Raw genomic sequence first — 14,198 nt, 5'->3', positions numbered from 1 at the left:
TCGATTCTACCCAGAGGATATAATTTCTATAGAGAAAATTGTTGAGGCAATTGAATTCATTTTTGGATTTAACGAACCTTTTGGGAAACTTGTTTCGTTGGTTCTTAAGCTTTTTTAGTTCACAGGTATACCAGGGAAGTTTGTATGGCTTCTTTTTTGCTAATGGTATGTTCCTTAGGCAAATTTCAAACACATGAGACTTAAATACGGAATAACACTCATTGATATCCAAATCATAAAACAAATGATCCCAACTTATTTCCAATAGGCAAGTGTTCGTCAGGAGGCGATTTGAGCACTAAGCTCTACTTCAGTTACTGTTCCCGTAATTCCACTAACAGTCTGTTTTGGTACTTTTTCGTCTTATACTACTAAGAAGTTCGTTTTCTAAGTCTATTACTGTCCAGGCGGAGCAGTTTAATGATGCTACTTCGATGTTATTTAAGAAGCTCGCCATTCTCTATGACCTTTCCGGCTGTCATTATGGGTAGTGTCGGAGATATTTTAATAATTGGGCAGACATATGGCAGACATCTGTCTACACTATGTCGCGTCGCTCGTTAGCATCACAATATAACCACTAAACAACCTTGGGTGAATTTGGCGACTGCCTTCCTCGGGGAGGAATATGCCAGGGATGAAATTATGGGTACACACGCTTTCTAAGCACGCACGGTTGCTTTTGAGAAACAAAAAATAATGAACTCCCAACAGTTTCAATAAGTATAGTATAAAACTAAATTTATTGAATAATTCCACATAAAATGGTATACATAAATGACTCATTTTTTAAACGATTAAATAAAACGCATTTCATAACCTTATTTATGAAAAAGGCCTGTGCCAATTGATAGAAATGTACTTCGGATTGCAAATTTTTGACAATTACAAAATGAAAATCTTCAACCTACTGGTGAAAAATTTTACAGCAAGAATTTCACCATGGAACTTTTCTACTAATTGACATGAGATTACTACCTCAGCGCTCGGAGCGCTGCATGTGAGGGCCTTTGCCAACTGATAAAAAAGAGATAATTTGGAAAGATCAAAGAAAAATTTTGAGATTTATCGTTGTGAATACGAACGCCATGATTTTTACCTAGCTCGTGGGACTACGCTAAATTTTGACAGCTTGTAAATATGTATACACTAAGGGCCGGTTACTCAATGTGTGGTTAACACTAATCTCCGGTTAAACATAGTTATCGACGTTGCCGACTCCCTGTTGTATGCACGGAGTCGAAGACGTCGATAACGATGTTTAACCGCAGATTAGTGTTAACCGGACATTGAGTAACCGGCCCTTAAAGTTGTTGGCGGTAATAAAGAGTCAAAATCAAAATGGAGTCTGGAAAAGAACAAAAAGCATATGTTAGTTGTCAGTTATAAAATAAATCAAATTTATTTGTGAATATTTGTTAGTTCTATTTATTGAAAGGCAACCACGCGGAAAAGCTTGTGTTAATTATATTGATAACAGAACCTGGGAGCTCGCACATTGATAAAATTCTCAAGTAACATCAAATCCACAAATGAATACATTGCTTGTATTAGCATCAATATCGCCATGTATAAACTTTAACAACATACAAAAATAGAGCTTTCGCACGAGCGTTTGTTTGGTTTCTATAATTATTATAATTTTATTTGAATAAAATCACGATTTGTCAAATACTTAAATTTTTTTTCTAGTAATAATGCAGCACACAACCCTGAAATCTAAGAAAAAATTTGAGGAAGGCCATCAAATCGCAGCAAAGAACCCAGTGCCTTCCTCAAGGGTGAATATAACTACAACAACAACGATCACTACAACAACAACCCAAAAAGGTTGGCTACTGTCTATACCGTGGTTAGCATTAACGATATCAGATTCTCTGGTTGTACGCACAAACCAAGTTTACAGTAAAGTGCGTACCTCATGGAGCTAAAATAGGAGCATTTGAAAAATACGTGATCAGCGACTTCGGTAACTGCTAGTCCGCATTTCCCGCAGTTAGACTTTGGCTTAAGTCCAAAGCGGTGAAGATATGCTTTAAAACAGCCATGACCGCAGACGATTTGAGTCATCTCCATGCTGCCTATTAAGCCAGATATCAAAAATGCCATTTGTAGTGCTATACCGACAGGTCTGCCACTGTTCTATGCTTGTGCAGTTTTAAGTGTTGTACGTCAGGCATGAGGTTGACTCCGCAGCGCGATTTTTAGTTGGGACATCTCCTTGGCCTGGGAGATAGTTCGGTATGTCGCAGTATTGCCTCGCATGTAAGATGTCCGTTTGAAAGCTTTACGCTAGTCTGTCGACCCATAAATGAGTATTGACCTCACCACACCTGCTAATAATTGCCTAACCCGCTGCCTGTCCCTCCTATGTTCGCCTGTACCCTAGACAGGGCTGCTTATTGCAGATGGTCCCGGAAACAAAGGCGATGGTCAATCAGCTCTGCGAGAAATTTTCCATATGGCTTGGACTCTATAATGGTATCCGCAGCTTCTTTTATAGCTCTGCCCGCGATGGATACTGAGTATTTTCTGGGCAAGCGCCTTTACAATAGTAACGACGATGACCGTATAAATCTGGCCCCTTTACGAACTGCAATCCACAGAATGCCACCGAACATGATGTTCCACAATGTAGGACCTAGCACTGATCCTTTGGGGTACAACCACTTCATCAATTCTTTCGCTACTTTGCTCATTGTCTGCATGAAATGAAAAGAACTAGTGTCTGTGATTTTGCAACGAATTTGCTTCATTTTTAGAGAGAGAAAGAATGTGGGCATATACTATAACTTAATATATAACTTGTTTATAAAGATCCTGCGAAGATTACTCAAACAACCACAGCAATCCTCTGTTTTCTCAATAGAAGTCTGGCACTCATTCGAAAACTTATTTAATAGTTATTGTGGGCGATACCTAGCCCTCGAGCTTGCACAGTAAGGACGGAGACGAAGCAGGCCACACCAGTCCCAGATTTCGTTGCTACTCTGCAACTCGAAGGCGATTTCCGTTTGAGATCTAATTGACGCAGGTAATGGAGGTAGACGCTTATGTTTATTGATTTTACATACATACTATATGCACTGGCTGTCCTCCCACGCTCATTTGTGGCCTGATTTATTGGAATGTTTCGTGCACAAGGCATCGAAATAAGATATAGTCACTTTTCTCCAAAACTTTTGGCAACACAACATTCGAAGTTTTGCATATTGAAGAATCATCGCGCTGCCAGGCTGCTCTTTCTCCCAGACGTCATGGTAAACCCGCTATCCTAACTTCGTCTTCCGCGGATTAAAATACAGTAGCTCCGCAGGCTGATTCATGTCGTATGAATGGACACAAACGCTCTAGCCCTAAAAACATTCAGCGCGAATTCCACAAGTGGTATTATTGTTCACTGTGTGCGGAAACTTTTTGTGGCAAGTGTATCGCCCTTTACCTAAGAGCACCCAAGTTTCATGAGTTTCATGTTGCATTTTAGTGACCTTATTTTGTCATCTCAGCCACATTGCCCATACGGATTCCATTTACGGCTACAGCTATCTCCATAATCTGCGCGAACAATGAGTATGGACGCAGGCGCATACATATTTCTCATCATAACCAAAAAAACGTTTCAAGAAGGAACGACGCAATGGTAGCAAGTTGCACAAATCGATGATGGGCCACTTCGATCGATTGAGCAGTAGTCTCACATCAGTGTCGATTCCCACTTTTGAAATATCCATATAGTACGCAAGTGTATTTCATGCCATTTTCGTAGCTCCTCGCCGCCATCATTATGTCCCATGCGCTTGGAATGCATTTTTATGCACACAAAATGCCCCTCCCTCAGGACAACTGTCGGGATCGAGTCACATTCGCTGCAGTAATCATTTTTGTTGATGCGAACGAACGTAACGACTGTCGTCTTTATTTACATTTGTATACATATGTATGTATGTGTACTTGACTGCCCGCGTCGCTAGCTGCCACTTGACAAAAACTCTAGAGCAGAGCCAGCAACCAACAGTTAGGAGTCGCGAGCCGGCGCTCTTTTATCCACCAAATATGATATCAACCCGAAAACAAGCGCATACGTTAACACTGTCTGCCGTGTTGACCAACTTGCCGAAGTTCGCAGTTTAACCTTCACCCGCTCGCTTTCGGTGCTACCCCTGGCTTGATTATTCTTATGTTTGTATGGCCAAAATGGGCATTTTCGCTACCCGTTTGTACGTGTCGACGCGTGTGTGCACTATTCGCGAAGGCATTGTTTCTTGCACCCAATGAACACTGTCGCTTTCGCACTCTGTTGTGATCACTGGCTGCTATGGCGATGATGGCGATGGCGACGCCGATGTCAACAGTAAAGTTAGCGTTGCAATATTGTCACCAGAGCAGCAGCAACAAAAATAATAAGACAAGCATCTTACTCCACCTTGTCTACTTCTTGGACGCTTTGAAATGCTACAAAGTTTCCAACGCATCAGTGAGGGAGCCAGCGGAGTAATGGCGTGCTGGATCGCTACGCTCGGTTTGTCTACCATTGTGCTTACTGTCGGTGGTGGGTTGTGCGCGCCACCGGCGGCATTCAGCTCTTTGTCGCATTTGCTTTTGCGGCACATTCGCGATCTCATAGTAATACAATTGTTATTGTTATTATTTATAATTTTTTTATGGAGATCAGACCCTGTCGCATCTTACGTGCATTTTTGGTGAGTACGAGATCTTGTGAGTATTATAGGAAAGAAGTGTCGCTGATTGTCTCTAAAAGCGGCGCCTCACATCACTGTTATCCTCTTTTGCAGGCTGTGCTCTGGAATGTTCCACGATGACCAACGTTTTATTAATAGGTGATCCCCAATTGTGGCTTATTTAGTAGTTGGTGAGACTTCAAGGGTGCTTGTTTGCATACACACATACATACATGTTGTACTTGGTTGCCGATAGGAACTTTTGTTTGACGCGTCATCTATATATTTCAGTTAATTTTTCTTCTTAACATTCAATATTTTTAGCACTATCTCAGTATGTATGTATATTTACTTATAAGTTGTAATAGAAATGGAAAGGGTAGTAGATCCCATTTCCTGTACTGTTCGTGGCTGTCATTTTAGCAGTCTTCTGTTATCTATTAACAGAAGACTGATTGGAAGGCTTGTCAAAAGTTTTCTGCTTCCGACATCAAAATTTTTCTTTTCTCACTTGGATTTCGAGCTATAAAGACATACCTTCCGAAATAAATATATAGAATTATTTAAGGAAGCCTCTTAAAGTAATGTAAGAGCTAGTTACTATTTTATTATGATTTTTATTAAAGTGCCTTGGTTCCATCAAATCAAAGTAATCCAATACGTAGAGCTCCGGATTTTGTGTATGTATGTATATGATGTGGCAAGACAACGGAAGACACTACTGAACATCTTAGGTGCTGAACGCACGTGGTTTCGAAGCCTAGGCAAATTGGGTGGTATACTACTAAGGTAAACTAAGAGAAGGAAATGTTATAAGGTGATACACATATCGCATATCTGGCTAGTATATTTCAGGACGAATGGATACGGATTAAGCCAAGAACTTGTGTGAGCAAATCCAATTTTTGGCAGCCAATGTCAGTTACGCGGTTTTGCAGAATGACGATACGTGGTTTTGTACTTTAAACGACCGTATACATACATACTTACTTACATGTAACAAAAAGCGCCTTCGCTAAACTTAAACGTAGAATAGGTAATAACTCTGTGGGGAAAATCTCTAGTTCTGAACTAGTGCGCTTCTAGTGCATTTAGACCCAGTACTGGTTCGCGATAAATCTCTTTTGCATGCAAGCAACTGGCGAATTTAACATGGCGATGTCCTAGGAAGTGTCAATTGCCCCCCGCTGCATCCCTTTTTCGATAGTTCCGAACTAGTCCTAAATTCTATAGTTCCGAACCAGTTCTAAAATCGACAGACGAAAGAAAAAAGTATCATGATTTTTCAATCTTTTTGGTTCTTCCGTGTGTGCGATTTTAAGTTATTTTGGAAGAAATGTATTTTCAATTTGAAATTAACTTTGTTTGAATGATTGTAAGAAATGTACGTTTACATACCTTTAGCTGTAGCTGAGTTTGCTCGCTGTTATTTCTTAGATTCCAGACTGTCCCAAGATGTTGAAATGTTAACACAAATTTTAGTTTTGTATTACCAAGCTATGAAAAAGCATCTGCGAAGCACAGAATTGAAGCGTATTTGAACGAAAAAGCCGCTGAAGACATATCTATGTAAAGTAAACAAGCCCCCCGCTGCATCCCTTATTCGATAGTTCCGAACTGGTTCTAAATTCGACAAATAAGATCTAGTTCGTTCTGCATCCCTTTTTCTATAGTTCTGAACCATTTCTAAATTCGTCACTTTAGATATAGATTTCTAGTCAAAAAAACTGAAAAAAATAGTCTTTTAAAAGTACCACTTTTCGCCGATTTTCGACTGGTGGGGATCTAGTTCCTATCGGACTAGTTCTTTTTTGGCGATAAAGACCTAGTACGGAACTAGAAATTTTATTCACTAGTCCGCGGCTTCCCTACAGGGAATAGTAAAAGCTAAAGTGTGTACTATTATGTGTGTACGCGTTAATTCCAGAATTTGCATGTCAATGTCAGTTACGCGGTTTTGCAGAATGACGATACGCGGTTTTGTACTTTAAACCACGATATACATATGTGTGTACGCGTTAGTTCTAGAATTTGTATTTAATGCCTAGCCAGATAATGAAATCCCGGCCTAGCCGAGCTAAAAATCAGCTCTGTTAACAATACATGCCATTAAATGCGCTACGTCTATTTGTATATAGCCCTATGCGCTTCATGTCGGTTTGAGTGAGTCTCACTTCATATGCACATACCTACATACGTATGGCTGCCTTAATATTGCTAGCAAAATAATGCTTGGATTATAATGGAAGTAACGGAACGAAGTGACCTGTCACTTAATTATCTATAGTATGGGCAATGCACTTGAACGCAATGTAAAACGAAAGCATTTAAAATCAATAGATCCTTACGAATTCGCCGCAATTTGTTACGATTCGCCCCGTGCATTATAACCAAGGTATAAGTCTCCAAAAAGAACCGGCGGACAAAGAAATTGCTGGAGCATTTTCTCCACTAAGCTCTTTTTAGTTTGACGACGATCGGCACGTGGCTCTGTTGGAGCGATCGAAAAAAAATAATAAAATCAGAAAAGTAGAATGCATAGTGATTCTAAGACAAAAAAATATTTTTGTAATTATATATCGATGGTTGAGTGGAAGATCGACCTATCTCGGCAGCTGGTTCGAAAACGCCTTATCTCAGAAAACATTTCAAGAACGCCCTACTTCAGAATTTTATTGAAAAACACCCTATCTCAGAATTTTGTTGACGAGCGCCCTATCTCAAACGAAATTACATTGAAAATAAGCTGAGATAGGGCATTTTTCAATGGGCAGCCGAGATCGGGCGTTATTCAACCAAATTCTGAGGTGGGATGTTTTTCAATCAAATTCTGAACCGGCTGCCGAGATAGGTCAATCTGCCACTCAGCCATCGATATGTGAATATGTATATGCAGGTGTATGAATAGCACTGGTAAAATATTATATGCGGAAAGCGGGAAGAAAAAAAATAGTAATGGAGTCATCGGCAAAATCAACATCCTTGGAGCGCTTCATAGGAATGCTGTCGCCACAAATTGAACAAATCGCACACCGTCTTCAAAAGAGGCACAACTCAAAATAATACGTTTGACAGAAAATGCGAAAAACTATTTCTTACAGTCTAACCTAATATTCGCGGCTTGCGTTTTGGTACGCATGCCGTCGAATTTGTTTTTTTGCGTCACCCGAAATTGACTTGCATGCGTTTGCATTTGATTTCATTGAGCGAAACGTCAAGTCAAAAAGTCACGCAGAACAAAAATTGGAAATTGGGTTAGCTTCATACGCACGCCGTTCAATTTCGGTTGATCTCATACAAGTTGCATGTGCATGAGAAATTTTTGACAATAAATTGGCGGCGTGCATGAATATTAGGTAACAACATGATAATCATATGGGCAAGGGCTACTTTACCTTAGGATTTTTTTTTAACAAATTATAACAACATTTGCTCGAGATTTTGCTGAAAGGTAAATAAAAGCTCTGCGTACATTTTGAGCGCATAATCTCAAAAATGCAAAATTTTGAGTTGTGACTTTTTTGAAGACGGTGTGCAATTTGTAAGTGTTACAATTTTAAATTTTCATATATTGCTTGTTTCTTTTCTCACTGCGTTTCCATTAATGTTTATACTTACTTATATATTCATATGAAAACGTAGTTGCTGTCAAATTCGATTTCTTTTCAATTTTTTTCGTACATGCATAAGTATATAAATAAGTACACACATACAAAGTCAAGTACTAGGGTAGCGTAAAATTTTTGTTCTTGAGTAAAATACTCAGCAATTGGAGTAATATTGTTTGTGCTGATTGACTGGTTAACCTTAAGTTTGACTATATTTTATTTGAATTTATTATATGAAGAAAATTTGGAAATAATGAGCTTGCAATTTAACGTTTAATGGTCTCAACTCTAGGATGGTTGTTTAGAAGTAAAAAGGGGGTTCAAATTTCACCAAAAGAACCTAGGATGGGCGGGCAAGGACACACGTTTTTTTCACTTGTTAAAGTGTGCATAATAAATTATTTTTTTATTTTTGTTTGAGTTGTTGGGCTGCGGTCTAAATCGCATGTATGGTCTAGGGGTTATAAGCGAACCTACGGTGACTGAAGCTACGGGCATAGAAACCGAACCAGATGCTCACGAATGCGTAGCCTCTAGCCATTTGCATGGGTGTATATCATCTGAGCAGAAAGTGTTTATTGTAGATGCCTCCCATACTGGCCCAGCAATTGCATAACAATGTGGCAGTATTTGCAGCAGAGTTAATACGAAGTCTAGATTGAGAAAGCTGCAACGACAATTGAATTACTATCCCATGTGATATTAGTAGAAGTTTAGTGGAAAATGCTAGGTCGACTAAAGCCCTTTGTACATCAATCTAGCCGCTGGAATATCACAATTTCTGAATAATTACCAGTTTCCGAAAGATGTCCGATTAGGAAAACACAGTATGGTTAAATAAAATTAAGAAGAATAAGGCCTAACTTTAAGATGGCATACAATTCGTTAAGGGATGGCCGCTTTTGGGTGAGTAAAATCCCTGTACAGGCTGTAATCTTTGGGAATAGGAGTACATTAACTCGATTTGAGTTACTGGAAACAACTTCAGATTCTTGGTTAGTGTGGAGTTTCTTAGACAATTTTATGCCGTAATATCAGTCAGGGGCCAATACCATGCACCATCGGAACAAGGTTGGGCATAAACCAAATTAGAGCTTGGCTTGAACGGAATTACCTCAAACTGTTCTATTCTCTAGGGAGGTACGCTATTGTTTTCCAATCGGAGGTGTTGGCAATACCTAGCCCACTGAACTACCGGTTTATTTAATATATCAGGGAAAGCAGATGGTATTTTTGATCCGAAGGGCTGCTAGGTATCGAACCATCGATTCGATTCTGTGCAACATCAGAGAAATCGCAAACCCACAAATGCGTTTATATCCAGCATGAAAACAAATCCTGTATATTGACAAAACAACTTTAGAATCTATTCGTTCTCTCCACCTGATAAATTTTTGATTACTCGACGGTATTTTAACCGGTCAGGGTAAATAGGTAAGTAGAAAGTCTGATGTGTTGTTCGCAGATGAGTCTTTCTCTTTCCTTTGCTATTTACCGTACTCATTTATCTGTCTATGACAGTGGTGCACACGGGAGTTTCCGGGAGCTACTCGGCTTTCACATACAAGTCGTGTGTGCGCAGCTACCGAACTTATGCGCCGCTAGCAGCCGGTCAGTTTGCGTTAACCATGGGTAATTGCGCAATTTTTTTTGGTACTAGCTCAATAACGCCAGTGCCACCTGTGGTGTCAGCGCACTAACCCAGCGCAATAGCGCAGTGTATTGAATTGAACACGGCGCCATCTGAGTGTCACCACAGTACCCATCGTCATACAGTGCAGTACACCATACAGTGGTGTCATGTCTTTTATTTCTATAAGCGTTGAGCAACACTTGTACCGCCAACTGAATTTAATTGCTAGGAATGTAGTAAATGCCACGATATTCTATCATTCTTGAGTAGAAGCTTTAAATTTGCGTTCTCAACACTCAAATGCAAAAACAAAGTACGTGTAAATTTTCAAAGAGTTAAGGCGAATAGTGAGTGTACCTCTTATATTGCTTGGTGTTAATGGCGCTGGCGCTTTCCATTTACTGGTGTTGGCACGGCAACTCCGGCCATGGTGTTAACGCAATTGCGCCACGCAGCGCATGCCTAGTTTGCGTTTGTACTTCATGCTGTAAGTGTCACATGCGCGAGCTGTTTTGCTGAGTACACACATACAGATATAAAAATATTACGCTTGTATTGGGAGCTCTGCAAACGCTGTGCAGCACTAGTCTATGAGCAAGAAACAACGTTCGTGGTCACCATGTCAGCTTAGGTTACGTAGCTGGCTTCATTCAGATTTTCAGGCTTCGTCCTTAAGGGGCGCCTTGCGATATGATTTGTTTGAACCAGTTATTATGTCTTCTCATGGGCGTAGCCAGGTAGGGGCAGGGGGGTGATCGAGCCGCCTCCCTAACTTTAAAATTTTCCTTATATATATATAAAATAGTACCCTGAAATGCCAGCTTAATAGGGTCATTAGCGTTAAAATGTAAAAAATTCGTTCCCTACTAGTGTTTGGATTTAACTAAGATCTGATTAGATTTACTCCGGTTTTTGAAAAAAATTTAAATCTACTCCTCTACTCCGCTCGACTTCAAATCGATTCCTTTTTTCACTCATGTTATGCCTTCTTAGGGCCGTGTTTTCAGTGCTCACTACCGGTTTCAGTAAAAAAGTTTAAAGTTAGCCAAATCTCACTGTTAAAAAGTTATTTTTTCATAGCAATGCGTCAATTAAGTAACTTCGTTACTTGTTGATGTATGGCTGTAGAAATTGGCGGATGCAGAACTTTACTCAAGTTGTTAAAAAATATATGTAGAATGGAATTTATATAAAGTAGAATAGGTTTCGATCCTATTGCTCTTTAAAAATGTAGTGTTAAATATATTCTACTTTATAGAAAATGCTAAAAATTACCTCGCGTTCTTATTTTTGCATGATTAGAAAATATTTAAGTCAAACAATTAATGTAATAAACGAAAATAAAAAAATAAAAAAATAAAAAGCAATCTAGTACTTAAAATTTGTTTTTGCTTCGATTTTTGCAGCGATTTAGTCCTGAATCGAGTTTGGGCTCCGAACACTGTTCTCTACATTTGTACTGTTTTATAAACCTCAAACCGAAGTGTGGACAACAATAGTTAGTTCAATTTGAGATGGTTAACTTTTTGGTTGCGGCATGGTATAAAGCGTTGGAAAATAGGTGAAAAACTGTGAGATGCCCTCGATATCATCACACCGCAACTATTTACAACAGAGGTGGCCAAAACTCACACAATCATATATTTCAATTTTACTACACGGTGAGAGAATGAAGAGAATAAGTCGCTCCCGCGTCTAATGCAAACAATGTTGTCAACGCTTTCGAGTTGCAAATTATAAAAATTGTAAATAGTGGGAAAGGGAGATATAATATTAAAGAATTAACCTTTTAATATAATTTAATTCACTTGCATTGCTTGCTTAGATTTTTCATTATAATTAAAATTAAAATTAAAGCAAATAGTTGAATTAATTTGTATTACTCTTCTTGTTTTGAATTAAAAGAAAAGGAACTTTTTAGCATTATCTTAAATTCATCTTTTTATTTATGTGCTTATGTATGTAATAATTTATTAATTCAATATTTAGGAAAAAGTTTATTGTCCGTGCGATTTCTTCATGACACACCAAACATTGTGCCCTCCCTCCCCATTACTAGTAAGTAAAAAATCTACATCCGAATCCATATTTAACAATCTTAGAGTGTCTTGCAGCGACTTGATTGTTTGTAAGTTTCGCATCAATTGAGCACAGCAAAACCATAATTGTCGGCATCACTGATTCATAGAGTATGCTCATGTACATATGTGTGAAAGCAGCGCAGTTCTTCTCGTGTACGTGTGAAAGCAGAAGACAAAAATTTGGCACGCGTAACTATGAAATGGCCAACCTTGTTTTACAAAAATACAAGTCAGTCGAATCTTCCCTAAGCAGGCATCATTAAAACCATAACAATTTCAACGACCAACCCACACTTAAAATGTTAAAAATGAATCGGGACACTGGATCTTCCATTGCGAAGCCTGGGACAGATACTTTCATACCGCTCGTGTACATTAAAAAGTTTATCCTTCATCATAGACTCATCTGTGACGCCTAGTAAGTAACATAATTTAACGAACTTTTACTGCATATAGTACCTAGTGTTCTGTCCATGATGATCCTCAACTATCCTACTTCATGGAAGGGGTTTGGGAATATAGTACATTTAGAGGCAAAACTTCTTGCATTATACCATGTTCTGACCGACATCGAAAACATGTTTTCGTTGCTAAAACTGGTTTTCGACCTAAAACTTGTGTTTTCGTCCATGTCAAATCTGTCAAACGAAAACAAGTTTTCGCTGAAAACCACTTGAAAACTCACGTTCCACTCATTCCAATCGGTGTCTGCACTAGTTTTTTTCGATTATTTATCGAAGTAGAAGTCATATTTTATCATCTTTAATGCGCTATTTCGGATTTATTGTTAATTGGCTGACCAAAATAAAATAAGCATGGAAGTAAAAGGTTGTTAATGAAAAAAAAATTGAAGGAAAAGTATTTTGGTTTTGTATTTCGGTAGCAAAACTGTAAACAAAGGATGTAAAAATGTCAACGAAAACACCAACACTCGGTGTGAACAGCCTTCAGCCCACAATCCCAAAACTCGTTTTCAAGATGTTTTCGTTGTCGTTTAGAACACGGTATTAAGTGGGGGATTAATGCAAACACCGATGTAAAGAAAAATCTACACGATCAGCTACAATTCCAAACTGAAATGAAACGAAGAAGCGAAGGGATGGCGGCGGTAGTTGGGAACGGTTAATTAGGATTAAGATTGGCATTGAGATTAAGATTAAAATTAAAATCAAAGGTCTTATCGAGTGTGTGAAAGACTAAAGCCCACAATCAACGAACTGATTGGACCTTATCAGTGTGGCTTTACTTAGACCCAGAAAATCTATCATAGACCAGGTATTCACAAGACGCCTAATCGTGGAAAAGACCCGCGAGAGTGGGATCGAAACACACCATCTATTTGTCGATTTCAAAGCCGCTTTCGACAGCTCGAAAAGCAGTTGTCTTTATGCCGCGATGTCTGAATTCGGTATCCGCTCGAAACTAATACGACTGTGTAAAATGACGTTGAGCAATACCACCAGCTTCGTCAGAATTGGTAAGTACCTCTCCGAGCCTTTTGATACCAAACGAGGTTTCCCTTTAGTGGGATCTCTTAAATTTGATGCTGGGGAAAATAATAAGAACCGCAGAACTGGACCGCTCAGGCACAATACTTTACTAGAGCGTCAAGTGAATGGGTTCATATATTTATATACATTGCGTGCCTACGGTAAGGCCCGCACGCTATCGGAAACCTCTTCGTATGTCCTCTTAACCTATGTATGTACATTAAGAGTTCCTTCGGACAGCGCCAAAAGATACTCGGACCATCGGAAGCTTGAACTGTTACAAAGCGCCATTTTATTATTGTATATTATTTACTTACACACACATACATACATATTTTGTTGTTGATGTATTGATATAATGCATTTAAGCGCCATTAGCATAAACTTAAAATTGACTTTTTTGCCTACGAAATTTTCTATTGTCCTGATTTGTATGCATTTCATCTTCGCGCTATTTCGCTTACGTTCATTTACTGGCTTGGCATTTACTTACTTATGCATTTCCTTGTCATTTGAAATTTTCCAAACCAGTAATTTTTCTCTTGGCACTAACAAAATGCAGAAATCAACTGGCAGCAAGCGAAGTGAACGCCCCGAACCGCCTATTCCACCCACTACTAAAAGGATCATCGGACACTGCTATTACATTTGACTGCCAACATCTGTCTGTATGTAGAACATACTAACTATATATGTATGTATATATA

The sequence above is a fragment of the Rhagoletis pomonella genome, unplaced genomic scaffold (assembly GCF_013731165.1).
Source record: "Rhagoletis pomonella isolate Grant_MI unplaced genomic scaffold, Rhpom_1.0 Rhpom_scaffold_00010, whole genome shotgun sequence".
NCBI classification, from domain to species: Eukaryota; Metazoa; Arthropoda; class Insecta; order Diptera; family Tephritidae; genus Rhagoletis; species Rhagoletis pomonella.
The sequence above is the reverse complement of the archived record's forward strand: the minus strand, read 5'-3'. Positions refer to the sequence as shown.